This window comes from Onthophagus taurus, chromosome 6, assembly GCF_036711975.1.
Source record: "Onthophagus taurus isolate NC chromosome 6, IU_Otau_3.0, whole genome shotgun sequence".
NCBI lineage: Eukaryota > Metazoa > Arthropoda > Insecta > Coleoptera > Scarabaeidae > Onthophagus > Onthophagus taurus.
This window is the reverse complement of record NC_091971.1, coordinates 5,628,128-5,654,694: the sequence shown is the minus strand read 5'-3', so window position 1 is coordinate 5,654,694 and position 26,567 is coordinate 5,628,128. Positions and strand designations below refer to the sequence as shown.

Sequence of the window (26,567 nt, the reverse complement as noted above, 5' to 3'; positions counted from 1 at the left end):
TATAGTTTCCGGTTCAGTTTCCATTTCCAAAAGCCAACTCGTCAAAGCAGGTGCGGCGCTTCGTAACGGGAATCTCATTTCCGAAGTCTCCGAAGCGGAACCGACGACACGTAAACGCGGAGGACGTGTCAAAGGGACTCCGCCTAATGCCATTTCGAGTTTCGGCCGTGCGTGGATACTATGATGCGTGCCACGCAACTGTGGCCGCGCTTTATAATTAAAGCTCCGAGGACCCAACCAACCCTTTGGTCTAATCTGCCATTAATGTAACGTCAATGACCGTCATTCCCGTGGCCTTATTAAAACCTTTACGTCATGTTCATTTAAAATTTAAATGACCTTAATGAAAATGAGATCTTAAAATAAAAAAGAATTTAAGGTTTATTCGGTGTTGAGTTTCTTAGAAAAGCGATCGAGTTTTCCCCGTAGGTAAGGTACCAAGTCCCGGAGGGGACGATAATTCACCTCTGCACGGCGGACAGCTTCGATTCTCATTACAAGTTGATGATAATCGATGGCGAACGCGGTAACTTGTAGTCCTGACGTTCCCGGAGTCCGCCCGGAGCGGCGGCGACCAGGTGATGAATGCGCGCCCGTCCCGGAAACTGTTAATCAATTGTTCCAGGACGCCGAGTCCTGTACGCACAAGTTACCCCGTTGTGCGAGATGCCAGTGAGGTCCTTTGTTTTCCGATCGTCATTACTCTGCCAATCAACGACTCTCCGGGCGCAATTACTCTCTCGATGCCTTTGCGAAAGGAACGCCGAAGCCATCAAACGGGAGAACAACAACAGAAGGTACAGAATGAAAAGAGAACAACGATAACAAACTTCATTGATATAGTTGCCGGTCTCCCTTATGTATCGCTCACATAGAAAAAAAAATAAATAAAAAAAGAAAAAACCAAAGACCTTCACTCAATCGTATCTAGTAATCACTGTCTATGGTGTAATTACGGTTGATCTCGAACAATTGCGCTATGTACTGGCCGTAATAGGCGATACACCGATTGCCAACCAAAGAAAGAAAAACGTAAATACTCATTTAAGAGGTTTGTAAGAGTAGTCATAAAGGGGTTTTGGCCTCGAAGGCGTCCCGACGCGGAGCGGAACGTCTCCAGACGTTATGGTATGCGATTTGATCGGGAGAGAAACGGGCGAGAGCGCGATTTACGACGGCGTCCGGTTCGGACATGTGCTCGGGCCGGAATCAATCAGTTGTCCGGTGGCCGGAGCCTCCGGATTCCTCTTAATTGGGATTTACATCCGCCGGCGGCAGTCGCTCAAGGCCCGTTCGAAGACTGATGGCCGTGTTCTTTCTTCGACAACTCGTATCAAATGTTGATGAGCATTGTTGACCGAAGTTTTAATTGTGGATCGCTTCACAATCAGAAAAGGAAAACCGCTATTTACGCGAAATAGGTAAAAAGAGAGAGGAATAAGCTTTTGTTTTCATATAACTTGGGATGTCAGGGTTTGCAGTTGAAGGTGAGCTCGTGTAAGACATCTATCGATTGTACGTGGTTAAACTTTAATTTTACTGACTGAACAAACTCCGGACAACCAAGACGTTTGAGGGGTTTAAATGAGTACCAAAGAAGACGTTTTAATATTGATTTTATAAACACAAATTTCTTTATATACTAAACTGGATTTGAAACATTTGGTATCTGGTGGGACTGGTTTATTGATGCTTCTTGATGTTAAATTGAAGATAATATCTTCCTCTTTAAGGTTTTGAGATATTTATCAAAATATAGAATTCTGTTTTAATCGAAGATTCGTAATAAATCGATAATATTACAAAAAAACACTGTGAGGTTATTTTTGAAGATTAAAAAACAATTTTGTTACTAAATTGAAGCCAAGTTCTTCTTCTTTAAATAATAATAAAGAAATTCATATGTTTATTATAAAAAATTTTCAGACATTTTAAAAAATCTAAAACTGCTTTAATCGAGGTTCAATTGATAAAATTCAAAAAATCATTCAGAGGTTATTTTTATAGTTTGAAAAAGGATTTTAATGTTATATTAAAGCTCAATTCTTCTCCTTTAACTAATCATAAAGAAATTCATACCTTTGTTATAAAAAATTTTGAAATTTAAAAAAAAAACCAAACCTCTGCCTTTGAGGTTCGTTAAAAAATCGATAACATTCAAAAAATCACTCAGAGATTATTTTTATATTTTGACAAACGATTTTGATGTTATAGTAAAGCCCAATTCTTCTTCTGTAAGTAATTGTGAAGAAACTCATATCATTATTATAAAAAATTTTGAGATTTAAAAAAAAAACTAAAACTCTGTTTTAATGGAGGCTCGTTAAAAAATCGATAAAATTCAAAAAATCATTCAGAAGATATTTTTATAGTTTGAAAACCGATTTTGATGTTATATTAAAGCTCAATTCTTCTTCTTCAAGTAATAATAAAGAAATCCATATGTTCATTATAAAAAATCTTGAGATATTTCAACAAATCCAAAACTCTGCTTTAATGGAGCGTCGATAAAAATAGAAAAAATTCAAAAAATCACTCAGAGGTTATTTTCATAGTTTAAAAAACGATTTTGATGTTATATTAAAGCTCAATTCTTCTTCTTGAAGTAATAATAAAGAAGCTCATATGTTTATTATAAAAATTTTGAGATATTTAAAAAAATTCAAAACTGCTTTAATGGAGCTTCGATAAAAATTGATAAAATTAAAAAAATCACATAGAGGGTATTTTTGTAGTTTAAAAAACGATTTTGATGTTATATTAAAACTCAATTCTTCTTCTTTAAGTAATTATAAAGAAACCCATAAGTTCATTATAAAAAATTTTGAGATATTTCAACAAATCCAAAACTCTGCTTTAATAGAGCTTCGATAAAAATTGATAAAATTAAAAAAAATACATAGAGGGTATTTTTGTAGTGTAAAAAACGATTTTGATGTTATATTAAAGCTCAATTCTTTCTTCTTTAAGTAATAATAATGAAAATTCATATGTTTATTGTAAAAATTTTGAGATATTTAAAAAAAATCCAAAACTGCTTTAATAGAGCTTCGATAAAAATTGATAAAATAAAAAAAATCACATAGAGGGTATTTTCGTAGTTTAAAAAACGATTTTGATGTTATATTAAAGCTCGATTCTTCATCTTTAAATAATCACAAAGAAAATATCGTATTTATAATACAAAATTTTGAGATATTTTAAATTGTTCAATGAGTGATGAAAGAAATATTTTGTAACTCACAACTCCTATAATTTAAATTCTAAAATCATAACTCGCAAGGATCTCTTTCACACTTGCGTGAGAAGATTTTTTTATACCGATCAGATATAACATCCTCAAGTACGCCGTAAATTCAAAATTTTCTCTGCAAGGTAGTTTTTCCATGTTTTCTTCAAACAAAATTTTTTGATTTATAATAAAGACATGATTGAATATTAAATATCTTGATTTTCGTTTTTGTTTAATAAGTTTAGTTGTGTCGCTGTTGTCGTTTTCGTCCTTTACAGGATCCCTTCTTCCTCCCAGTCCGTCGCCATGCTGATTTGCATGCGACGCCATGTCGGAGTGGTGCGGGGAACGCAGGGGGCGGCGGCTACCCCCGAACCGACAACCGCCACACGCCACCGGCCCCCAGGGAAAGTAATCGATATGTTATAGTCCGCAAGGAACCCGGTTTTGTGTCTACAGTTCAACACTAACGTCATCGTCCTCTTCGTAAGCTATTAGGAAGTTTTTTTTTTGGGTAATACGGTTATTTGTTGATATGACGTTAAGATCAAAGGCGTCCGAGAGGCTCCGTTTGGGGTTTGTTAGATGGGGTGTTGAGAGGCGTCGGGTCGAGAAGAATGAGGAGGACGCGAGAATTAATGAAACGTCACATGATTTCAATATCAAAGAGATTTTAATGGGGATAAAACGCGGGCATGCGTGAAAATTATTATAAGGAAGGAAATACAGCGAGGGACTCCCTTCGTTTTCAGTTTTGTTCTCCTTAAAAAAATTCAAAAAAATTAAATGAAGCGACATTATTTTGTCTTCTTAACCAAAAGTTCGTTGTTCTTTCGATGTTGTTTGAAGTAGTACATTACAACGTGGTAAAGCACAAAGCTTCACCTGCGATATCGCCTGGAAGTTTCACGGTGGCAGCTCGTCCGTTTGTTCACCGCCGTGTGCGGCCGTCCGGTGGTCGAAATGTAAAACAAACACGGCCGGTTCGCCTCCGTCTGTTTGCGCACTTGTCAAAGCGAAACTGTTGGTTTTCTTAATTGGCACTTTAAGCCTACTATTTGTCGCCCAACGTTGGATAGTTACATAGTCCATTATGAGCTCCCGCAATCCACCATCTCGATCACGTCGACGCTTTAGTTTACCTTTCGATGGTGATAAAGCATAGCCACCATCAATCCAAAACACAACCAAACAATGTAGATTTATTTACTAGGAATGAATCGATGTTAATAAATTTTATGTTGAAATGGATAAATTGAAACAATACACAATTGTTTAGATTTTAATAAAAGCATTTATTAAAAATGTCACAAAGTTTATTGTTTTATTTAAGCAATAAATATTAAATTAAAAAACTATATTAAATGATGAAAATAAAATAATACAAAGATATCTTTTGGACATCACTGTACCGTCGGCTTCTGAAATAATGAAATTCGGAGAACGGGAAATACAGGACGGGCTGAGCGTAACCCAAAAAAAAATCCCTGCAAAACCTCGACCGGGCAAACACGTTCACTCCCACGCGCGCACGTTCACGCACACGTTTATATTTCGAGTTGTACGTGAGATCTATCTGTGGATGCATGTCATCTCGACCCCATATCCATCATATCGATAGTCCCGGAATGAGTGAGCTGCCCCGGGAAGCCGGGAAGAGTGGGGAAGGCCTGACTCACCCGGCCCCACATGTATTGCTCCATACATATTCATGAGCACGGCCGCTTTCCCTTTCCACTGCCGGATTTGATACCTATCAATGTTTGCGAGTGCATCCCGGTCCCGATCCCGAATCCCGGAAAAACTGGGACCAAGATTGTTCCAGTTTTTTTTTATGCCCATATCCTAGCGTTTTTGCGTTTTGTCGTTTTGCCTCTTTCCCGTTACTCGACGTTTTTACTCCGGACGAACGGTGTATTGATACCCGATAACGGGGATGATGTTTTTTCGGAGAGAAACGCGGCCCCACGGGAATAGGAACGACGTCGGCTCTACCGCGTGGGGATTTTATTTTCAGCATGGATTTGTCGACACCGGATTTTGATTCGAGATATACGAACGGTTTTCGAAAATCTCTATTAAATCTTTTGGGAACGGCGATGTTTAAAGAAGTTTGATTAGTGAAAATTTTAAACCGCACCCCTTTCGTTTAGGTCACGTTCTATCCTCTACTTAATTAAACGCAATTTCACATTGAAGCAATAAAAAGGATTACCGGCGTTGTCCAAACACCATAAAAGCAATAGAGAACACGCGCGTCATCTAACAAAAAATATATATAGTGTGGAACAAAAGTTTACAAACACTTAATTTACTCCTACATGAGTTGGATAGATATGATATAATTATTAATTAATTAAAACTGCATGTAGTTTGATAACAAGATATTGGAATGATGTAAATCCCCACTGGATAAGTGAGGTTGGTTTGGGTAACTGATAAATATGACGAAGAAGAAATGTTATACCTGCACTGAAAAACGTGTTTGAAACCAATTTGAATCAGATATGATTTCAATAAAGCTCCAGTTCATTTTTAAGTTCATGTTTAACGGTATCTAAATAAGAAATTTCATACATAATGGACTCGTAGACGAGATTCGATGTTATAAGTGGATAAGTGAGGTTGGTTTGGGTAACTGATAAATATGACATACTGCTAAGAAATGTTATACCTGCACTGAGAAACGTGTTTGAAGCCAATTTGAATCAGATATAAAATAAGAAATTTCATGCATAATGGACTCTGGTAGACGAGGTTCGATGTTATAACTGGATAAGTGAGGTTGGTAACTGATAAATATGACATGCTGCTAAGAAATGTTATACCTGCACTGAGAAATGTGTTTGAAGCCAATTTGAATCAGATATAATATAAGAAATTTCATGGTTAATGGATTGGTAGACGAGGTTCGATATGAAAAGCAGTTTAAGGATGATTAAGCAGTGTGCCTCGACCGCAATCGACCTTAATTAATCAAAAGATCAACAACTTTATATGATAAAGCCGTTGCGGCTGAAGCGGCACTATATGATGAGCAGTTTCAGGTTGATATGATATTTATCACTGAGCCTCGACCGCAAGCGACCTCGCCCACAAAGTTACGAAGACTATTCAAGGATTTTGGAATCAACCTGCTTGAAACCACCTACAATGCCTTGTTTTTGATATTTAAACCAGTTTATTTATGCTTTCGTGAAAACTTCTAAGTCAAGCTCCCAAAGGCAACGTCTTAGACAACTCAACCCAACACTTCGCCGACGTTGTGTACCATTCAGTTTTTGTCTTAGCTTAATCTGCAGCGTCTCATCTGCCTATACACTTACCCCGTGGATCATTATTCCTAACATTACGACTTCCATATAGATGTTATATAGATGGTTGATTCTCTTTGATGGAGATTTTGTAATGGTTTTGTGTTGATTTCAGCCAGTATGACGAAGAACAAATTGTCCACGTCTACTTGAGCCACAATAAGTTTTTCAGCCACAATAATTTGCAGAAAAATGAGATACGGATTAGTATGAGTAGAGATAGATTTGATATTCTAATACGATACTTACATAATATGGATTATAAGACTTTGCGACTCTTTTGATTTGTATTAATCAGAAAAATGTGATACAAAATATTTGATAAAAATTTTAACTTGTGTCAAACTTTTGTTTAACTCTGTATATTACAGACCGCCGCCTATTTATCAGCGTTTACAAACAGAGGCGTCGCGACGCGGCAAATCCCGACATTAAGGCATCAATAATGGCCGCCGCTGGATACATAAATAACGCAGAAAAGGGTAGATTTGCGTTATTACCCTACCAACCAACCAACCCCATGACTCCTAAGTAAAAACATTATTAAATCTGCTGATTGATCGATGGCTTTGGGAGTGATTTAAAGTTGATATATATTTTTTTTGAAATTTAGCGTCTTTTCAGTGTTATCGATCGTAGGTCCGTCTTGGCCTCGCCCGGCCTCCGAGCGGCAGTTCTGCCAACTGGGATGGTTCGGGGGCCGAATGACAGCCGACTAACTCTATTTACTCAGCTCGGGGGGCCACCACCGTCCGCGGCGATGCTTTATTGGCGAGTGGGGCCCGGGGGCGCATGCGGCCCGGAACCCCGACGACACGCAGTTAATTAATACGAATTGAAGGCCTGATTTGCATGCGCCGCCGCCTCTAACGAAGCTCCTCAGAAAACTTTGTTGCCCGCCCGGTTCAACTGAGGTTCTACCGAGGGGGTTGCGAGGGGAACTTACGAGAAATAGTCGATCTAATCACCAACTCGATGTGCCTTAATAACAGGCTCACCGGCTAACGCGCCCCTAATCCCGCAATACGTCGACGTCGGCGGCACATTTGTCCGGGGGGCGGTGTTGATCGGGAGTAATGGCGACTAGGCGAGAGCAAATTTGTACTAATTAGGTGACATCGAACTCTAGGTATCTATCTAATCTAATCTAATCTAATACCTGATTAGATTACAGTGTTATAACGATTTTAAATTAAATTTCTTAAGGTTAATCTGTTCGAAAATAAATAAGAAAGAAATGTAAAAAGTGTACTTTTTAATTACAACCAATTAGTCTCTGGTGGCGGGCGACGACGAGACGATGTCCAATTGGCATTCGTCGGACGGACGTTCGCTTATTCATTATGATCGGAAAATGACGTACGCCGCGTTCGCAAAAAGACGGGCCCCGCGACGTTGGCGACGAAGAAAAAGAAGAGACGGGGGCGCGTCGGCGACTCGCATGCAACGGTACCTCGCCGATTCCCATGCATTGCTTATTCCGATCACACGCCTCACTCCGGGTGATTGGGTACCCGATGGCCCATTGTAGTCCTTTCGAACGGTCGAGCAAAAAGACCGACGGAAAAAAGAACTGGTCTACTGTGCAGAACCGCCGAAGAAGTCCTCTTCGAGTGCACGCGAAACGAGGCGGTCCGACGATCGGCTCCGGATACCACCGTACCACCGTCTCGTAGCACGCCGCTTGCCCATGAATTATTGAACCGTTTCCGATTGTCCGACGGCCGTCCGTCCGTCCGTCGTCGAAAAAAACACCGTGTTTTACCGGGGCTTCAATTAAAACGGCGCTTTGCATTCGATTTTGGAGTGCCCAGCGCCGCCCCAACCATCCACTAAAACGGCATCAATCGTTTTTGTTACAACCCCATCTTCTTTTTACATCTATTTTCTCAAACCAGATTTAACCAAACACTCTTTAAATCATTTACATGATGACCAGATCTTTAACTATAAAGGTGAAATTTTAAAACCGTGTAGTTGTGCGTTCGATTTCGAGTCCTGTCAGACTCGGCAGGTTCACAAGAGTAGAGATGGAGGCGGACAGAGACGGTGGAGGCGCTTTTGCCCTCCTCGAAACAGTGTCACCGGAGTTGGCGAGGCCGAGACGTGCCAGGACTCGTAATTAGATGCGCGTGGAATCGATACCGACCTCGTCGTGGAAGCTGGATAGAAGGGGGCGGTGGCGACGCGAAGCTTTCCTCGCCCCTGAACGCCGTTCTTTGACCCGATAATTAAACTATAGGTGTCTGCAGACAAGATAAGAAAGACAAAGACGTCGAGATAGTTTAAAATGACTCAGTTTATTTTTCAACTTTCCGCATTGATTGAAATCGAATTTTATACTTAATTACTTTTTAGGTGATATTGGTCGATTAGGGGTGAGTGACAAACGTACGCTTGAGGCGATTACGAAGGCGTCGGGACGCAAAAAAGCCCCCGGGATATTGAACGCGGCCATATGCCCGGACCAGAAACTAAAAACCGGTCGCACCCCGGTAATCCTCTTATCCTGGTGAGTCCTTTGTGTAAGCGCGACGCGGTTTTATATCAATATAACCTTATCTGATATTGCCCATCTGCCCCCAGAGAGCTTGCGAATCCACGTCCTCGTAAAAAACCGAGAATTTTTGCCTCTCAGATCCATCTTCAATACGCTACATAGGGGTGCAAAATAAAATTCAAAACTATATTACTAATTGTTCGTATTCAAGTATACCCGGAGGCTATCGATACCTGTTGTGTAATCATTGAAAAATGAGCCAGAGTTTTACGCTTCACAACCTCCATTATACTCAAGCGAGCATGAACGGTTCTATTATAATGCTAATAAAAAAAGTTAAGTATCAATGATTAACCCATCATATTTCATATGGAAATAAAACACTTTAGAATCACAAATTTGTTTATTAAGTTTTCTATTTATAATGACGGCCCATAAATTTATGAAAATCCTCTTAAGATAGGTCTTCTCGAATGAAGTGATTACGCGAACCCGATATTAAATTCCACCGCACACCGAGTCCTCTCATCTTTTTGCGTCGAATTCCACCGGAGACGGACAGATTCCGTTAAAGCCGTTCGCGGATGGCATCACGAAGAAGTCGAGCCGAGGAAGCCCACGTCGAAGAGCACCAGTCGGAATGATTTGTTGGCATCTAAATAACTCGTATTCTATTTCGCGATGCTTTATTTCCTTCGCCGGTCCGTCTGGGGTCCGTTCGCCCTCCGCCGTCCTCGTAAATCAACTCCGGACGTCTCAACGTACTGCGTTTCTGTTTCTCTTTCCCTTCTATTTCAACCCGAAAAGAAGAAATCGAGAAAGGAATTGAAAAAATAAAAAAAAAGAGAAAAACCAATATAGCTACTATGTAATATATTTTCATCCCAAAATATGCTATATATTGATATGCTATATGATAACACCGATTTATTGATTAAAATATCTTAGTTTCTTTAATTCCATTGATACGAAAAGATGTGATGGGGAACGAATAAGAAACGAAGATGCAAGAAGGATAACGATACAAAAGTAAAAGATGCCATTAATCATAATTAAGAAGATAGGAGAAGTTGCAGCAAACTTTTGAAGCTTCAAAACTAAACCGTACCTACAACTCCATTTGACAAAGCCGAGGCGCTACAATATCTAATAATATAGCCGCAATTACTGAAAAGAACTAAATCATAGATAAAAAAAAATGATATTTTTAATTAACATTATTCTTAAAGAGACACCAATGTTGTCATAAAAGGCGTGTTTCTATAGATAAGAACATTTAAGTAGGAACGATAGCGGGAATGAGCGTTGCCAACGTTCAGACAGCATGACAAATGGAGCATATCTACTTCATAATCATTTAATCCGCGTTAACCCTCTCGCGTCATCGCCCTCTATTGCTTGAGCAGGATTGGTGGGGTTCTACAGGAGTTAGAGGGTTCTAATAGCCAAGAAATTTCCTCTCCGTTTCAACTTTTCGAGTTTATCTCTATTAAAGTCCGAAGCCAACCCTGTTCGTTTTCTCGCAAACAATGTATTTTTGACGTAACTACGTTACATTGTTGCATCTCCGGTCTGCGCGGTGATTTTGGGGGAAAAATAGACGAAATTTCCTGCGATAATGATCCCGGTTCGCACGGCAATTCTGCGCAAAGTACTGGAAATTACGGGAGGGCAAAGCCCCGGGACCATTAACGTTTTTATTGGCAACCGTTTATTGTCATAAGTTGATTTATAGTTTTCTGTTCGGAACGAAACGGCAGCGTCGCGTGATTTACTGGTTATAGGAAATGCACGCGGCGTCATTAATATCTGCGTCCGTTTTCAGGGTATTTTAGAAAATCCGAGAGGTAACCAACGAGCCGAGGGCGTCGCTGCGCGGTCGCAAAATCGATAAGAACTGACGACACTCATAGAATGCCATTGTTTAATCTGCTTTATATGCCGGGCGTAGTCGCTTCATCAGTATTCGTTGTGAAATCTGACCGTGACCCCGATTCTAGGGAATATTGGCCCCCTTTTTGCCCTCAACACTAGTTATGCGTTTAGACGCATCGCGATGCGCATATTTTAACGTTTTCTCAAATCGAAAAATTAAGTGCACATTAAAAAATTCATCCCTAACTCGATTACTCGTCACCCGAACTCGACTTTTCTTTAATCTTCACCCGGGCCAATGGCACCGTCGACTTTCGCATCCCCAAGCGTTGCCGTAATTAAGCGATCCGCGGCGCCATAATTTAAACATCACTCGCAAATTCCCTCGTACGACCGGGCGACGTGGGACGTCGCGACGCCGCGGTCCCCGGCGGCGACGCCCCCTCAAAGAGCCGCCTCGATTCCGGACTAACGCCTTGGGGCCCTCAACATTCTCTTTGATGTGACGCGCGGTTTGAATTTCACGTCCAGAAAGGGACGTCGTTTCAATACCCAAGAGAAATTTATCAATTAAAGTTTATGGTCATTTCAAACCTAAAGATTATCTTTATATATACAGGGTGTTTCAAAATTGCACTTCTTGGGTGCCGATAGACGTTGAGTAAACAGATTTCATCCAACCCCGCACAAAATAATCTAATGGTGTTAGATCAAGAGACCGACATTTCGACCAATCCATCGGTTACCATATCTTCTGTTTAAATAATCAGTGGTAAGATGAGAAAAATGAGAAGGGGCACCGTTATGCATGAATCACATTCTCTGCCTATCAGCAATCGGAATGTTGTTATTTTGCAAAAAATTCAAGTAAGATATTCCAGGAGAAGAAAGAAGGGGCGATGAGTCGCCAAGAAGACCACACCAGACGTTTAAGGAAAAAGTATGTTGGTAATGAGTAGAAGCAGTCGTATGAGGGTTTTCTTCGTGCCAAATATGGGTGTTTCGAAAATTAATAATCCCGTTTCTGGTAAAACAAGATTTGTCAGTAACTAGGAGGCAGCTCAAGAAGTTAGGGTTTCGTGTGTGATGACCAGAGCCCGGACAGTTTAGGAAAAGTGCGCCCCTCCACACGAAATGAATTCCATGACAACGTACTTGTTGTCACTTTTGACACCTTTTGATCACTAAGTTACTCTTGAAAATTGATTTTCGAGCGTACCTTAGCGAAGAACTTGCTGTGCAACATTAATTAATGAATTAATAAAAATAATATAAAAATACGACTGGATTATTCATTTTTGGTTTTATTAAATTTATAATTAATAAATTAATTCATAATTTATTTCGTGACATAAGGTATGACGTATCCGACAGGTTCGCACCCTTCGATTGAATTTTTGAGACTGGAGTGGGAGGCGTTTTAGGATAACTTTCCTAAACTGTCCGGGCTCTGGTGATGACTGTTCTTACTTTTTGGATTGAGGTGTCAGGTAAATTAAAGAATCAATCGTTTACTTTTCTTTATTGTTCCTCTTTGCATATGTCAGCAACTACTCTACTGCAACGTATGCCAAATGTTGACCTACTTAGAGTCAACTTACAATTCCAGTACAGTGTACATTGTCGAATTAACCACTGGCAGAAATTTCTGTGCTTGTTATAGTCTTCTGGTAATAAATCTTGCACATGTAATGTGTTATGGATGCAACTGTTGCTCACACAATGTTCGCCACACGCTTGAACTCGAAACATGGAAACGAAGTGACAATCTTTTGGTGTTAGGAAATAACTGAACAGCATCGAGTATCAATTCTTCAACGTTAGTAGTTCGTCGAAACCTTTCTTTATTCGTGTAAATTTTAGGTTGCCAGGTTTTACGATTTGGTATCCTTCTAGGGGGATATTTTTCACTCTACCTTCAAACAGCAGCAGCTCCATTTTTACCATAAATTAACAACATGTTTCGGTAATAAACTAATTTGGGACATATGTGTATATGAACTTTTTTGTTTATTTTGTGCTGAAGAATACATTCCTAAAATAGTGCCGTGAAATTCTGAAACACCTATATATATATATAGTATTTGATCAAAAATTTCGAACTCCGGTACTGTACAAAGTAGGGGTTGGAACACACTTAGGTCGATACGTTATCGAGGATTGAAACGTAACAATAAAACAGTTAATAGACGAGGTGTCATGTGCCCGGGGGCGAGCCGCGGGGTGCATGGGGTGGCGTCCCCAGCGTCGATATGGCTAATTTGAACCGCGGGTAGTCGGGTAGTTGGGTCCTCAGCCACGGTCCAGTTATTGGATCAGAATGGGCCAGCTGTTGCGGAACACTTGCTTTTTTATCGGTTTAAGTTCTCGATTTTTTAGCCGTTCGATGTAGGGGTGTGCTCAAAAGCCGCTCTTTGTCTGAAACCGTGAAGTTTTTTTGTTAAAAACGTCCATGCAACTATTCCATCTACCGCGAACGTAGAAAAAGTTCATTCACTTTCCACACTCTATTGAATAATTCATGTATCGATCCGGCAGAGTCTGACCTTTCTACGTTACCAACATTAAGACCCCCTAAAATAGTAACTTTGTCAAAATAAAGTTATCAACAAAATTTTTTAGTTTATATATATTTTTTTGAAAATCTATTGATGTCGGCCATGGAGAAAGAGAAAGAGGGAGAGAGAGGAAACGGATTCTCCACCATTAGCGGATATTAAAGGGGTGGAGGCGAGTCGTTCCTCGAATAACGATCGGCAGGGCGTCTCCACCACCACCTGGCGTCCGCGGCGCCCCCTTCAGGTGGACGTCGGGCAGGCGCCGGGCGTCGCGCCGCCAACGCGAACTCTCGGCCTTGGCCTGTCGCGGCGCCACCGTTGCATTTCACTCGCGCATCTGCCTTGCAAATGAGCCGCTTATTTATGGGATTTATGAACTTCAAACTTCATCGCGGTTTCTCCAACCGCGCGAAACATACTTCAACCCCCAAAAACCCCTTTCTATTTCATTTTTAAAACGTTTCTCTTCAAAAAATAATATTTGCATTATTCCGTTTAGGGTCGATATTGACTCCCTTAGATGGGATGAGGATTATTAATACATCCGGACTAATTGAGGTCGGGTTAATCAAGTTCGTCCTTCGCGAATTTGATTGTTTCGATTACTGCGTTGGGTCGTTTTCGGGTTCTAAGCGCCGTTGGCAACGCCGATGAGGAACATCGAAGAACCTCTGCCAAATGCGAGAACCTTCGTCAACGACCCCGAGACCGGCTGCGTCTTCTGCTAATGGACGGATTAACGAATAACAACTGTCATAAAGTGCGATTGTTACCGCTTGATAAGACGAGGTTGATGGTGGCCGAAATTGGCTTAGGGTGAGCCTAATTAGTTGCATATGGGAATGTTTTAAATTGTGTTTAAGTAAATGTTGAAAAATGGAACGAAAAATTCTCTTCCTTATCTACCCCCTTGGCCGCAACCGATGTTTAGCATTCCAGGAACGTCTTCACCTTGTATTGATTGCCGCAACCGCTGTACAGTGCTGGTGCAGAGAGCGCTTTGCCAAATTTCGTGTGGATTCTTATTGCCTACTTGCAGTAACTTTTTCTTGTATAAAAAACAAATAAGAATACATTTTTTCCACCTAAATAAAATAAACGTTAAGAAATAATTGTTTTAAATAAAAAATGTAGCGGAGAGCTTTTGGTGGAAATAGGAGTTGGGGTGTTCATTCCCCAAATTAATCGATAAGCTAACAAGGCAACTGATTGGCAATCCTTTCCCCCCTTTGTGCGAACACAACATACGATTTGCAGTAAAACGAATTTAATATAAAAATTCGCCCCGCAATAATGACAGGGGGCGGCGGCTAATGGCGGCACGGGGCGGTGCGGGGCTCGGGGGACCTTATTGGATGTTTCTCGTCGAATTTGGCATTTGTGCGTCGGTCCCTTGTCATGCAAATGGAGCCCGCGGGCGCCCCGTTCACTTAAGTGAGTATTGTCGGGGTGGAAATACCTCGGTTTTTTTGCTTTTTTTGTTCCTTCATTGTACATTGTTTTTGTCCATCTTGTTAGCAATTAGAAAACGTCGTGTAATTTGTATCACGAACCATTCGTTTGGATACTTGGCATAACCTTCTTCTCGTCGGCCTTTTTAGCGCGTCCTCGAGAATGTAAATAATCGTGGCGACACGCAATCGAGCCCTTACCGCGTTCCTTGGATTCCGGTGCAATCGAAATTCCAGGTTGGATGATAATATATAATTCCGACTGTCTCTCTTTGGGTCAACAGAAATACCACCACGACGAATAAAAACACTTATTATGTTATTAATACTGTTTCATAAAAATTTAAAATTTTTAATTTTAACTTTTTCTTAGATGTTTAATTTAACGAAAAAATAATGATACGTCGTAAGATGTTCCAGTTGAGATATAGGTGCCGTTTCGACATTCCGGCGACACAAATCGCCACGAGGCGTCTACCGAAGCCTCTAATTCGGTAATTGACGGTCTCCGATGGCCGTTTCATTACCGAAACGCAGCAAAATATACCCCTCGAGTGCACTCGGGGGAACCTGCGTTAGCGGTTTTAAATTATATGCTTGCTACGAAGCCGCCTGATGCCGTTTTAAGCGGACCTCTTTTTTTCCCTGCTCAAAACGAAAGACTACCTCGATTACCACTTTAGAATTTACCACAAAATAACCTAACACTACTTTATTATATTCTGTATACAATGAATGTTACTTAAAATGCAATATACAAAAATATATTTCCCGAATGTTTTTAGTTCTAGGTCTAGTATTACACTAGCACCATTTCTACTTTTACACTAGCACTATCACCAAAACTAACACAAGACCTAGAACTAGAAACATTCGGGTTTAGCCGTCTTGACAGACGTGCGGCTAAATCCGAATGTTTCTAGTTCTCGGTCTAGCGTTAGGTTTAGTTTTGTACTAGCACTATCACTAGAACTAACACAAGACCTAGAACTAGAATCATTCGGGTTTAGCAGTCTTGAGAGACGTACGGCTAAACCCGAATGTTTCTAGTTCTAGGTCTAGTGTTAGTTCTAGTTTTACACTAGCACTATCACTTCTAGGTCTAGTATTAGTTCTACTTTTACACTAGCACTATCACCAAAACTAACACAAGACCTAGAACTAGAAACATTCGGGTTTAGCCGTCTTGACAGACGTGCGGCTAAATCCGAATGTTTCTAGTTCTCGGTCTAGCGTTAGGTTTAGTTTTGTACTAGCACTATCACTAGAACTAACACAAGACCTAGAACTAGAATCATTCGGGTTTAGCAGTCTTGAGAGACGTACGGCTAAACCCGAATGTTTCTAGTTCAAGGTCTAGTGTTAGTTCTAGTTTTACACTAGCACTATCACTTCTAGGTCTAGTATTAGTTCTACTTTTACACTAGCACTATCACCAAAACTAACACAAGACCTAGAACTAGAAACATTCGGGTTTAGCCGTCTTGACAGACGTGCGGCTAAATCCGAATGTTTCTAGTTCTCGGTCTAGCGTTAGGTTTAGTTTTGTACTAGCACTATCACTAGAACTAACACAAGACCTAGAACTAGAGTCATTCGGGTTTAGCCGTCTTGAGAGACGTACGGCTAAACCCGAATGTTTCTAGTTCTAGGTCTAGTGTTAGTTCTAGTTTTACACTAGCACTATCACTTCTAGGTCTAGTATTAGTTCTACTTTTACACTAGCACTATCACCAAAACTAACACAAGACCTAGAACTAGAAACATTCGGGTTTAGCCATCTTGACAGACGTGCGGCTTTATCCGAATGTTTCTAGTTCTCGGCCTAGCGTTAGGTTTAGTTTTGTACTAGCACTATCACTAGAACTAACACAAGACCTAGAACTAGAATCATTCGGGTTTAGCCGTCTTGAGAGACGTACGGCTAAACCCGAATGTTTCTAGTTCTAGGTCTAGTGTTAGTTCTAGTTTTACACTAGCACTATCACTTCTAGGTCTAGTATTAGTTCTACTTTTACACTAGCACTATCACCAAAACTAACACAAGACCTAGAACTAGAAACATTCGGGTTTAGCCGTCTTGACAGACGTGCGGCTAAATCCGAATGTTTCTAGTTCTCGGTCTAGCGTTAGGTTTAGTTTTGTACTAGCACTATCACTAGAACTAACACAAGACCTAGAACTAGAGTCATTCGGGTTTAGCCGTCTTGAGAGACGTACGACTAAACCCGAATGTTTCTAGTTCTAGGTCTAGTGTTAGTTCTAGTTTTACACTAGCACTATCACTAGAACTAACACAAGACCTAGCACTAGAATCATTCGGGTTTAGCCGTCTTGAGAGACGTGCGGCTAAATCCGAATGTTTCCAGTTCGCGATCTAGTGTTAGGTCTAGTTTTGCACTAGCACTATCACTAGAACTAACACAAGACCTATAACTAGAATCATTCGGGTTTAGCCGTCTTAAAAGACGTGCGGCTAAATCCGAATGTTTCTAGTTCTAGGTCTAATGTTAATTCTAATGACAGTGGTAGGTAGCGCTAGTTAGCATAAGATATCACTATGTTGCATATATTTTTTTATATTTTTATTGAACTGAAACTAGAACTAACACTATTCCTGCCTAAAACCAGAAATATTCGGGTTTAGCCGTGCTTCTCTTAAGATGGAAACTCAGAGTTATCGCAAGAACGTCACCTTTTCTAAGCAAAACTTTTCTTTTGCAAAACTACCCAATGCCACTATTAAGCTATGTTGCATTTTATGTAGTATTATATGAAATTCCCGGTATATATTTTTTCCCTTAATCGATAAGCAAAAACTTTTTCATTTCGCCTCAAGGTTTTTATCTTCCCCTCTTTGCTTTTCTATTCCCCCATTAACTCAAAACCGACGACTGATTGACTAATTACTTAAGCTTTTCCGCTTTCAACTCCTTGTCATCGTAATGAATTGTTAATGAAAAAAAATTTTACGAATAGTTTATATACCTTTAACACGTGGTTAGTTCCCCCCACTCCATCCTTTCCGGACTGTCACTCGTTATAGGTCATCACTCTCACTCTTCCTAGTAACCGAATCTCTCCTTCCTTTTCACATCTGCACACGTTCGAGTGCGGCGCGCGGAAATTAACACGTGGTTAGGAAGAACGCGCGTTTTAACGTTGTCATCGCCTGGTTCCTGTAAAGGTCCCGACCTGCTGACTCTGCGGCTGACTTGAGAACACTGGATATATGGTAACTACAATGGCCGCCTCTCGCTCAGCGTTGAATTTCTCCGGAGCACGAGACAGCGTTTGCATGTTAACGTATTGTTGTTGTCTTCCTCTTGAGCGTGGTGCGAACCGATAGCGCTCGCCTTATCGTACATACAAAATGACTACTTTCTATGCAAAAGTATGAATGAGATACGCGCCGTGGGTACGTATACATGCCATGTGGCCCGATTTCGACTATACAGGGTGGATTATTTTATTATTAAATTTCAAAAAAACTTGAAATTACTTAAATTATTCTTTATTGCGTTTTATTCTTACCTCCTTATGAATATAGTGTAAATTAAACAGTTTTAAATCAATTCTAAAACGAGTTATACATTTATTTATGAAACGATTTTTCTCCAATATTATTTTTAGTATATACAAAGTAACTTATTGCTCGCCCTGTATATCATCTCCCACGCCACCAAAGATATTAGCAATTGTAATCAGCAAATCCCAGTGGGCACCCTCCTGGTTTCGTCTCACTCAGCAAAGTCCTCTCTTCGTTCTACTTCTATCGTTTATGATTATTTTATGCGCCAGCCTTCCCATTAACGAACCACGTAAATATTTACGAATCTAGGGTATACAATAACTTTCGCTCTTTGCACGATTTTGCATTTACCTTTCTTTATAATAAATTGTAAAGAATTTTATAGTTAATTTGGTTTTAGATTTGACGAGTTTTTAATCGGATTTTATTTATTGCAGTCCGTTATCGTTGTGTGAGCTCGGGGGTAGGTTTGAAAAGGGTGCGTAAGGTTGACTGCGGGGGTAACGTGGAAATCCCCAAGGCATTATTTCACACTAACCGAGAAGCCTGATCGGATCTATTTTGTCTCTCCTGACAGCCCTTATTTTAAATATCCGCCCTCCCTTAATAAACCGCCCTCAACGGACCCGAAGGGCTTAAAGCGGTGACGGTATTGTAAAGAAGCCGTTGTACCTTTTTTTTATACATTTTCGATTTCATCGCCGCGGCGTCGTTTAAGACATAATAGAACAATCGACACTAATAATCAGTATCGAATCACTTGTTACGTATCAATTACGGCGTCACGGGGGCGATATCAAAAGAAGTGAACTGAGACGAAGTGAACCAATCCATTATTTCGACGGGTTACGAGTTGAGTTTTCGCAAGTCATCGTTCAGGTAAATACAGGCGGTTTAGTGAGAGTGCGAGTGAGAGGTTGCGGCTCATCTCTGCGTATCATTACAATTACTAACTTGACGGATGCTAAATTGAGATGTCAATTAGCGGCGGTGGTCTGCGGAGGGAGCGCTAAATACTCGCCTGATTATAAACTGCTAGGTTTGCCGGTTAGATTTTGTGGTTGATTCGCACTGCCACAATACGCAATCAGGGCTGGGGTTGGGGGTGGCTTTTAACCGGCGTAATTTCGTTAAACTTTAATTTCCTATGTGCACGTTTCGGACTATTGTTGATAAATCCCCTCTGAGGTGGTGGTAAATTAACATAAATAAAATATATGGTATATAACCAACGCTGAGTAAAGGAAAGTAGTGATATTTGTCACGAGATGACGCGCCCCGAATTATCTAACCAGAAGAATCGAATGGCCAGAAATGAAAAATTGATGTAATACTTCAACCCTCGGCCCCAGTCTGGCTTCTCGGCGTCGGACTGGAGATTGACAGCGGTTAATGTGGCCTCGTCATATCTGGTCTGAAGGACAGAAATGCATTTCTCCGGGCGAGCGGATTTCCTATTACGCGGCCGGGTCCAGATACGGATCGCGGCGGGATGGGGCCGCGGGCGCAGGCAGCGCCACCCGTGATTGGATCACTCGCGCGCCACCTGACGGCCGCCGACGGTCGTTTTATTGCGCCGCTCAGAGTGTTTCTGTGATTTCGACGCGCGATAATCGAAATGGATTTTCCTACCATCTGATGGCCGGGCTAGACACCTCCTTCTGCCCGCCAACAATGACGTATTGGCAGACAGAGGCCACCGTAGAAGAGGAACTCTTTTCTTTCTCATACGATCGGACCCGGATTACACTCTTTTTATTCTCCCGATGATGGCTCATTTAAACGTATTGTTACCAACTGTCGGAGGTTTCCAGATTTGACCCTTTCTTTCTGTCACTTTTCTCCGATAAAATCATCATTTATTTTAAAATGAACCAAAGCCCTAATCGCGTTCCCTTCTTCTTATTCAGGTTCAGGTAAATTGAAGTAATCGGATTCGTGAAACACACGTCGATCGAATTCCCGGAGCTAGCTGAATTCCTGGGTGAATATTTTAAAGCTAAATTTCCCTTCCTTGCGTCCACAATAAGGCTATTAGCGTAATAGACCGACGAAGGGCGCCTCGGACCATGTCCGGACTGCGAAAAGGCATCCCGGGACAAATTGGCGTCCGGTCGGGATCACTACGTCCTGAGACGTTGTGACCAGCGGTAATAAAACCCACGTCTTTCTTAAATTTAATCTAACTCGGTTCCTTCACAGACTAAGAATTTTTCCCATTCGAATCCCACCACTTGGCTACCTCTGGTATCAATAAGTCGACGTCGGGGAGTTCCTGAGGGACTTAGCCAAGGGTCACGCCGGATAAACCCCGTCGGAATGTCCCCTTTTAATGGCCATTCTTCTTTTGCGTGTTTGCTTGTGCTAAAGTTTGTTTAGATCTGCTTGTATTTCTAAACTTTCTTATAATTTACTTGATTTTATTAAGGAAAATTAATCGTAACATATCATAATACATCATTTATCAACATTATTCTGTTAGGTAGGTGGTGGATGCTGACTTTTAATCCTCTGTCCCATTATGTCCTAATGATGCTCAAGACTTGAATATTAACATAATTTAAATATTCACTAACAATATGTGCCGCATGTGGTCTCGCATTATCCTGCATAAGAATGAACCCATCGCCAATGTAAGGTGCAAAAGGTATCACAAAAGGTTCTAAAATGTCTGTTATGTATCATTCAGAGCTGTTAAAGATATTCCACCCCATACCATCACTGAACCGTCTCCGTACAATGTGGTTTCACATGTGGAATATCTTTTGTACACTCTTAGATAACGATCAGAACTTACAAGGCAAAACCGTGTCTCATCCGTAAATAACACCTGCTCCCAATGATGGATTTCCCAATCCACGTGCCTTCTTGCAAAAGCCAATGTGTTTCTTCCGTGGTTTGCAGATAATCTGGGACCAGTAGCTGCTGCCCGAGGTCGTAAATTTTGAGTACGAAGTCTTCTTCTTATGGTATCTTGACTAACAGCAGTGCCATGAACCTCGCTTAGTTGTATTTGGAGACTTCGTGCAGTAGTGAACCGTTCCCTAAGTACTCGAAGCATCAAAAATCGATGTCGATCTCAGCATTTCAAAATTGTCTTTGAGTATTTTATTTAATATCTTTCCCATCACTTATCAGCATGCTTTTTGCTGTTGCTAAAGATTACATTCCAACATGTTCTTTTCCATCATGTATTAGCTTCGTTTTTAATATCTATGAACATATGTGGATTGGGTTGGGTTGGGTTTATACGAGTAATGTTCTTTCGTTGTTGCACCGGCCAAATGATGGGACGAAGAAGGCTATGGGATGGTAGTATGCTGGAGGAAAACGGTAAGAGAAATAGAAGCAGACAGTCATGGATGCAGAAGGTAATAGGTAGCTGAAGGAGAAGGATTTTGAACTGGATGGAGAAAGAAGTGGCAGTTTGGCTCTGAAGAAATGGTGGTTGCGGAGAAGACGAGGAAAGGGATTTTTAGTGATTAAATTATGGTCTCCAACCCTACACTATGCAGCCGCTCAAGACCGTCAGGCCGGATGTCTGTTAGCAGATTTTTCCCAATCTGGTTAAAATAAAAAAGAAGGGTTGGGTTGGGTTTCAACATCGTCCTTGATACTCCTCAATATATTTGATGGTATTCACTAATCAAATCTTGTCCATCAATAAACAATGTTGTCTTTGATATCGTTAAACATAGCCTCTGGTAACTCTAAACATCACGTACAATCTCTCAGTACAACATTAACATATCTCAAAACTGTCTTGAAACTTTTAATAACGCATACATTTGTTTTGAGAGATGAGGTAAATCTATTTTGTCATATATTATTCATTTCGTGTTAGTTGACGTTTCGGACTTGTTGTTTATAAGAATGTGTGGTTAACATGGAGATAATTATAACATTCTTATTGACTGTGTTTGTTGTGAAAAATTTTCTGCGTCTTAACAAAATTATCTTCCTAATTTGTTATCGACTTGATATAAACAGTTATGTTTCAAGAATTTACAGTTACCCGGTTAAGATCGATAAAAATTAATAAAGGAGCGTGTAAACGTAATTGAACATGGTCACAAAACTCAATTAATGTATACATTGTAGCAAGGAAACGGTGGCGGGTTGACCAACTGGATCAGACGTCAACTGCAACACCGGCAGGATTCACGCCAAATTGCGGAAACCGGACCAAATAATTAACTGTCATTATTTAACCGGTTCACGTGATAAATTATCTATTTAATATTAATCAATTGGCGACGCCGATTTTTCGTTTAACCAAAAATTGTTCGTGTTTCCGCTATGTTGCAAATTATTCTAGTTATTAAGGCTGTTACACAATGTCAATGTAAATAGAGTTATATAGAAATTACTCCGTTAAAATTTATGTAATTATAGCAAATACACTTTGCATTATTGATTTAGACTAAATTTTATTTGGAACATTAGTTGTGAATCTTAAGATAATGAGTGATAACAAGTACTAAGTATGTGTTAATGGAAGCGAGCCTTGACCTGCCTAGTTCAGCTGCGCATCGCTTATATAATTAATTAATAGCTAGCGCCTGGGCGGGGCAATTTATAATTCGCCGATTAATTACGGCGTAATTGATATTGCCGCGTACATGCAACGATCCGAGTTGCGACCAATTATTTATCAGTGCCTAGAGACGTTATCTGTTCCGTTTCAATAAAAAAATATTAAATTGTCGGTATATGATACCTACACTTAAATAAAGAAGAATAAATGAGAATAAACAAGAATAAATGAGAGTTCGAGATTGATGAGTGTGCGTGGCCAATTAATCCGGTAAAGGAAATTGTGTATTGACGATAATCTCATATACAAAGTTAATTGGGAAAAAATTTCTCGGTGAACAAGTTTGGTTCTTTTAATATAAAGAAAAAAATTTGATTAAGAGAGTTATAAAGAGGTATGCGAATAATAATAATCGCGCATATCTCGAAACCGAACGGAGGAACTCCATTGATTTATCACCATTCCGTTGAAATATGTGATGGGATAGCGTCACGTAGTACGCCTGAGGGATGCCTCCCTCACGCTAATCAAGATATATCCGACATTCGCGTTGCCGCGAGTTATTGCTGCCGGAAACATCTCCCGTATTAGGTATATATACGAAAGAAGCTCGTTAATCCTGTGGGGATCAATTAGTTTTTCCCGTTTGGAGGTTTATTAATCAGGGCGGAAGCAGAATGAACAGGACGCGACGAGTTTTAGAAGAGAAACACCAGGCAAACAAAAAAAAACCAACCAAGGTAAAACCGCATCACCTTATTAGCTCCGCGGGCGTTTCCCATAAATTTGCGCGATGCGCAAAAATTCTTGCAAGTTGCGACGCCGTCGAGGTCCAAAAACGGCGCACCTCGGCAACATTCCCTATTCGGAAAAAGCCGGTCGTCTCCGAGTCGCGAAAACGCCGATAGCGGCGATATTTCATCCCGGGCTTTAATAGCGTACTCTCATTACAGTCGCTTCGATATCGACTACTGAATTAATAAAATCGCGTATTTACGAGACCAAATATAGAATGCACAAGACAGGTGGAAATAACGAAGTCCGCTTTGATATAAAAATTATTTTCAACGTATTTGTTTTTAAGTTAATAAAAGAAATAAATATTAAAAAAATCGTTTCGTCACGTGTAGACGTGAAGGGTGCGAAATAAAATTCCGCACATCGACGCCTCCTGCGGCCTCAAGTGAAGGCAATCCTCATCGGAATACACAGTCGGTCAGGAGCAACGTTCCTCTTAGATTTTTACATGAAGGGCAATACTATGTCTGGTTGGTTGTATTGGGAATTAAGTGCATCGGGGAATTCAAATTTCTAAAGCGACGACTCATTTTAAATTTGATTGTAGGCGGACTCGGGGGTTTTGACGTCGACATCGTCGCTCTTTTCGTAACTAGCCAATTAAAGTTTGACACTCCCTTTTACTTAAAGAACGTTATAGATAATACAGTAAAAATTCACTAAAACGAACTCAAGTTGCTCTATTCCAGTGTTTCTTAACCTTTTCACCATCATTATGACCTGCCCGAAACTAGGGATTTACTCCTACATAAAAAATTCCATACAGTACTATAATAATGTTATTATTATTGAATATATTACACATAAATTTTGAATAATAATTAATGGGTTGTTGATGTTGCTTCTTCTTAACAAGATTTTTGTTGTTGTTTATTTTCTAATAAAGGACATGTAAGTAAGTCATGCTCTACGCTGAACCGATTCCTAGATATTGTTCTCAAATTGAATTAGAATTCTTAAAGCCCTGTCAGCTAAAATAAAATTTTCGCTCTGCATTTTTGTCCAAAATGTAGCTAAGTCACAATTTTGGAATTCCACTTGTAACTGTCTTCGCGTAGTTCGATAAACTGAAGTTAGGTGAAACATGTTCCTCTTTGAAGATTTCTTCATCCGTAGAAAATGGTCTCAGTATCCAGGATAAAGCTTAACGGTTCTCTGCCCGGGAAATATTTATTCAACGAATTTATCACGATAGGTGCTGAACTATAGAATTAGTGAAATAGCATAATTCTTCGTTTTTCCCTGTTAGCTAAAATAAAATTTTCGCTCTGCATTTTTGTCCAAAATGTAGCTAAGTCACAATTTTGGAATTCCACTTGTAACTGTCTTCGCGTAGTTCGATAAACTGAAGTTTAGCTGAAACATGATCCTCTTTGAAGATTTCTTTATCCGTAGAAAATGGTCTCAGTATCCAGGATAAAGCTTAACGGTTCTCTGCCCGGGAAATTTTTATTCAACGAATTTATCACGATAGGTGCTGAACTATAGAACTAGTGAAATAGCATAATTCTTCGTTGTATGCGCTTAATTTATAGTTAAGTTATTATTTAATAACATGAACGTTTGTAAAGTTCTAGTTTTCGCAAAAAACTAGCAATCTTGTCTTGAGTTATCAGATTGTTGCTCATATTTCCTTGTAATGAGTGATATAAAGTGTTAATGTCACTGAAAATGACACTCAAATACGACAAATAGAGATACTTTGTCTTTCATTTTTGTACAAAAGTTCTTCTCTTGTTCTGTTTTACGATTTTAACAAAACCAAGTTATTTCTTCGCGCATCTCAAACAATCTGTTTAAAACATTTTCCTTTGACAGCGAACATATTTCGGTGTAGAATACAAGGACACTAGACCTAGAAGTAGAAAGTTTCGGGTTGGGTTGGAAACTTTCTAGTTTTGTAACATAGTGATATCTTATGCTAAGTAGCGCTACCTACCATTATCACTAGAACTAACATTAGACCTAGAAGTAGATACATTCGGATTTAGTCGCACATCTCTCAAGACGGCTAAACCCGAATGATTCTAGTTTTAGGTTTTGTGTTAGTAAACCGAGAACTAGAAACATTTGGATTTAGCCACACGTCTTTCAAGACGGCTAAACCCGAATGATTCTAGTTCCAGGTTTTGTGTTAGTTTTAGTGATAGTGCTAATGTAAAACTAGAACTAACACTAGACCTAGAACTAGAAACATAGTGTTAGTTAACATAGTTAACATAGAAACTAGTGTTAGTTCTAGTTTTAGTTCAACAAAAATATGCAACATAGTGATATTTTATGCTAATTAGCGCTACCTACCAACCGTCTTATGAATGGTACGGCTAAACGGAATGTTTCTAGTTTTAGATCTAGTGTTAGTTCTATTACTAGTGTTAGTCTAGTTTTATTACTTATTCATCGCTAGAGTGTTGTATATTTTTCATTGAACTAAAACTGACACTAATAGACCTAGAACTAGAAACATTAAATCAAATAGAACATTTTCAAATAAAACCAGTAATTAAGAGGATACTTTAACTAGTTTAAGCTTAGAAATTTTACTTTAACTGCGAAATTTCTTGTCTAATTTAAGGGTGGAACGAGCAAGAAGAGGAAAGTTGGGAATTAAAGTAAAAGAAAGCGGTTGAGAAGGTCCCGAGGGAAACTGCGCCCTCTACCGTCGAATTGATACCAGCTATATAAGTTAATAGCCGGAGACAAGATGTCCCTGATTAGGAAGTCGTTCCGCCTCGCGGTTATGGGGGCGCCTTCCCGATGGAAATATGCA

At 39.9% G+C, this 26,567-nt stretch overlaps 1 long non-coding RNA gene across 1 annotated transcript in view; it reads right to left on the bottom strand.

The window, feature by feature from the left end:
* The window catches only part of LOC111428054 (uncharacterized), a 39,694-nt gene extending 21,538 nt beyond the window's left edge, over nucleotides 1–18,156 (bottom strand). Inside the window, exon 1 of the long non-coding RNA XR_002708033.2 lies at nucleotides 17,919–18,156. This is a non-coding gene — a long non-coding RNA (uncharacterized lncRNA). The remainder of the gene's footprint in view (nucleotides 1–17,918) is intronic.
* Between the last annotated feature and the right edge of the window lie 8,411 nt (nucleotides 18,157–26,567).